Below are 5,159 nucleotides of genomic sequence, written 5' to 3' on the forward strand. Positions count from 1 at the left end.
GGAACCAACACGACACAAAACCTATCCCGAAACCCAAGGAACCAGACACCTACCGACCCATAGCTTTGATTAGCTGCACCGAGAAAGTAGCTGAGAGAATGGTACTTAACAGATTTTACATGGAAAATAGGCCAACTACATCACCGCCTACATGCCTACAGGAATGGCATAGGCAGTAAAGAATGTATTACGGATGATCTTGCAACAAATTATGACAAAAAAGCCTTTGTCATCTTTTTCAATCTTGAGAAAGCATTTGAGCTAGCCAGGTCTCTTGCCATCCTCTTCACACTAGTTGAAAAGAGAATAAAAGGATATCTACTGGCCTGGACTCGCAACTACACACTATACCGAGAAGCCAGAATCACCTTTCAAGGAAAAACCACTGAATTCATCCCCCTAGAAAACGGAATGCCACGAGGGGGCATACTAAGACCCTATCTGTTCAATCTACTTATGGAGAATCAAGCCACTCTAAACTTCCCAAACGGAGTGGAAATCTTCATATACGCCGATGACATATGCATTATCTGCCCACATAAAGCACATGCAAGAAACGCTACCCAAAAGGCACTGGACATGATCCAGGCCAAATGCAACGACCTTGGCCTGAAGATCAATACTAACAAGACCAAAGCCATGGCCATAAAATACCCACAAAACTCTCAGAACTTCACTCTGATGGGTGAAGCCATCGAATGGGTAAGCCAATTCATGTTCCTTGGAGTAATTATCAGCAAAACTCTATTACCGACCAATGAAGTAGCCTACTTCAGAGAGAAAACTAAAATTCGTCTTTCAGTCATGAAAAGAATGACCTCCCTCAAACAAGGAGTATCAAACAGCTTCCTAAGACTACTTATGTACAAGCAATTCGATCACACATCGATTGTGCAGCACCTACGCTCACCTCACTGACTGACACTCAAAAAGCATCATTGGAAGTGGTGCAAAACAGTGCCATAAGACTTATCAGCGGCTCTCTAACGTAGACTAGACTCTGCTTCTTAAGAGCTGAAACTAACCTAATTTCCCTTTCAGCCAGAATCGACATCAGAAACAGCAGCATTATATTCAAGTCAATCATCGCACAGAGAATGCCCACTGAATAACAAACTCAAAAGACTGCTCCCTCTGGCGGAAAAGATAGACCCGTCAAATTCTCATGCAAAAAAGCTGTTGGACACACTGAGAAGAATGCAAATGCAAAATGAATCCCATAAGACCAAGGGACAACAAAAGCACGAGGGCTACAGCACTCCTGCCTCTTCGGCTCAGGACTCCATCATACACAACTTCACCATCCTTCCAGTAGCACGCAAAGCTCTCTGCAAACCAGAGCAACTCACAGATACAGCCAAAAATGCAATCAGGAACACACCAGCTCCTAGTTTCTACTACACTGATGGATTACTTGACCACGACATCCCTGTAGCAGCCGCTGCAGTTGTCTCTCCATCAGGCTATAGAGAAAACCCTGGATAGGAACGATGGGTCGTTTGCGACCCCGAGCGTAAAAAAAAAACAGGTTTTTCTCACGTGACTCACCCCCGTGACTGAATTTGTGGGTGATCGACCTGCAGGAGGTGTCTCCCCTACACGCTCTAGTAGTGTCCAGATGTGCATTGCTGTAGCTGTACTCCTTCCCCGATTTCTGAGACGCGTCGGGGTCGAGCGCGACCGAGTTTACCCTTCTAAGGTAGTTTGCATAATTATCAAAGTTATTACGTATTATGAAATTGTCGTAGAATGGTGCAACTTGTATAGGTTATCAGTTGTGGAAAGTCTTGGAGGATTGTTTGGCTACCATGTGCATGATTTTTTTTTTAGTTAAAATGTCGTTCATCACCACGAGGACCATTTTACCGCTAGTGCCCCTTTTTCATTTTTTTTCATTTTTTTGCCAAGTCATTTTTCCGTAAGATATTGCCAAATAGGGTCGTAAAACTTTTGCTTGTTTAGTGTTGGAAAGTGTGTCTAGATGATCTGGCTACCCATGCATGACTTTGTTTTTGTCAGATACGACGTAGTTATTGGTATATTGGGTATTTAACTGCGGTTACCAATTTCTGTTTTTTTTCAATATTTGTAAAAATTACTACGTAGTAAGGAATTGCCGTATATTATTCATTTTTTTTTCATGTTTATGTGTTAGAAAGTGTGCCTTGATGGTTGGGCTAACACGCGCATGTCTTTTTTTTTATCTGAGATGCCGTATATTAGAATGTCGGGCATTTTACCGCGAGTGTCCCTTTTTCATTTTTTTTCATTTTTTTGCCAAGTCATTTTTCCGTAAGATATTGCGAAATAGTATCGTAAAACTTTTGCTTTTTTAGTGTTGGAAAGTGTGTCTAGATGATCTGGCTACCCATGCGTGATTTTGTTTTTGTCAGATACGACGTAGTTATTGGTATATTGGGTATTTAACTGCGGTTGCCAATTTCTGTTTTTTTTTCAATATTTGTAAAAATTTACTACGTAGTAAGGAATTGCCGTATATTATTGATTTTTTTTTTCGTGTTTATGTGTTAGAAAGTGTGCCTTGATGGTTGGGCTAACACGTGCATGTCTTTTTTTTTTTATCTGAGATGCCGTATATTAGAATGTTGGGCATTTTTCCGCGAGTGTCCCTTTTTATTTGTTTTGCATTTTTTTGCTTAGTCATGTTACCGTAAGGAATTGGCAAGTAGTGTCGCAAAACTTATATTTTTATAGTGTTGGAAAGTGTTTCTAGATGATCTGGCTACCCATGCCTATTTTTTTTTTAGCCAGATATGGCGTATATATAAGTATGTGTTCGATTTTCCTGTGATTGCCATTTTTTCGTTTTTTCCCATTTCTTTCAAAATTACTACGTACTAAGGAACTATCACAGAGTAATATTTCATTTATATGTTTATTTGTTGGAAAATGTGCCTTGATGGTTTGCCTAGCACGTGGCTGAAATTTTTTTTTCTGAAATGCCGTATATTAGAATAGCCATTTTTCCACGTGTGCCCCTTTTTATTTGTTTTCCATTTTTTTGCTTAGTCATGTTACCGTAAGGAATTGGCAAGTAGTGTCGCAAAACTTATAATTTTATAGTGTTGGAAAGTGTTTCTAGATGATCTGGCTACCCATGCCTATCTTCTTTTTTTAGCCAGATATGGCGTATATATAGGTATGTGTTAGATTTTCCTGTGATTGCCATTTTCTCGTTTTTTCCCATTTCTTTCAAAATTACTACGTACTAAGGAACTATCACAGAGTAATTATTCATTTAGATGTTTATTTGTCGGAAAATGTGCCTTGATGGTTTGCCTAGCACGTGGCTGAATTTTTTTTTTCTGAAATGCCGTATATTAGAATGTTAGCCATTTTTCCGCGAGTGCCCCTTTTTATTTGTTTTGCATTTTTTTGCTTAGTCATGTTACCGTAAGGAATTGGCAAGTAGTGTCGCAAAACTTATATTTTTGTAGTGTTGGAAAGTGTTTCTAGATGATCTGGCTACCCATGCCTATCTTTTTTTTTAGCCAGATATGGCGTATATATAGGTATGTGTTCGATTTTCCGGTGATTGCCATTTTTTCGTTTTTTCCCAATTCTTTCAAAATTACTACGTACTAAGGAACTATCACAGAGTAATGATTCCTCTAGATGTTTATTTGTCGGAAAATTTTGTTTACTTTTTTTTTGATTGAATATCATCAAATTTTTTTAGCTAAAATATTATATTGTTTTACATTTTTTTTTCGATTTTATTTCCCTTCAAAAAAATTTTTTTGGGTCAGAATTTTAATTTTATAGTCGTAAAATAATCGACAATTATCCAGCAACCCACCATACAATTTTTATGCATATCCAATAATAATTAGATTAGTGAATAACACCTTGAAATTGACATACCCTTCCTACATTTCAAGTGGCAGATTAGGGATTCTGAGTCAGTGTGGTTGGCGGCCATTTTGTGGACATATCCGAAGCGTAAGCTGCCCTATCTATATATATTCTTGTTCCCTATAGAGTTTGTGATATTTTGGTATATTTTTACCTGCATAAATATCATATTATATATTAAATATATGTATTTTTTTACGAAATTTCTAAGTACTCAAAAAATTACCTTTAGATATGGCCCCTGATATAAATGTAATTTACAAAATAATGAAGATTTTTTTACATATTTCTATTTTAGGATAACATATGTTTATTCCCTAAAAAAATTAGCCACTTCCTATTTCATTTGGGTACCCAAAAAAATTCATGAAATTTGGACAAATTTTTTTGGCCAAAAAAAGTTACCCTTTTTTTCTCATTTCAGATCTTCACTTCCATGGGTCTGACTTCATCCAAAATACATCAAGATGTGTCCTAAACATTCAAGAATCAATTCCTAAAAAGATTTGTGTATATATGTATAAACTTTTTTTTTATGAATTTTTATGTCAGGTCTTTTTTTTTCTACTTAATTTTTTAAAATATTTATAATAAATAGTTTTTCTGCAGATGAGTAGTATTTATCTTTACAGTTGTTTTAAGCATTCATTGAAGTTTTTTTTTGGCAAAAGAAAAAAGGAGGTTACTGCAAAAACTGATTTTTCAAGAATTTTTTTTGGCGTCGGGGTCGTTCGCGTCCGAGTATACCCTTAAAGGGGTGTCCGAGGAGCGTACCTATCCAGGGTTAGAGACTTTCAAACCACGCCTCCACACTACAAACCAAGCTAGTGGCAATTGCAAAAGCCTTAGAAAACTCTGCCAACCAACAAGAAGGCAATACAAAAATCCATACAGATTCCAGAGGAGCCATCCTGGCTCTCAGAAACAAAGAACCTACTGAAAATGTTTACCTCATCACAGCAATTCAGTTCTTAGCCTTAGCTCATCAAAGCAACAACAGACAAGTAAACCTGAACTGGATCCCAAGTCACACTGGAATTACTGGCAATGACGAAGCTGATCACCTAGCCAAATATGCCCTATTGTGCCAGACAATAAGCATCACTCTGCAACCTTCACTCAAAACCATCAAGAATCAAATGGCTGCCTATTGCAACATCCAAAACACAAGCGAAGTAAGGCGAGCCTTCCTTGATGGATCAAGATCAGCAAAGTGGTACATCAAAGCAACAAATCTATTAGCAAGACAAATACCCTGTCTCTTCGGCTCAGGACCCCATCCT

Source organism: Palaemon carinicauda, chromosome 7 (assembly GCF_036898095.1).
Source record: "Palaemon carinicauda isolate YSFRI2023 chromosome 7, ASM3689809v2, whole genome shotgun sequence".
In the NCBI taxonomy this organism is placed as follows: Eukaryota; Metazoa; Arthropoda; class Malacostraca; order Decapoda; family Palaemonidae; genus Palaemon; species Palaemon carinicauda.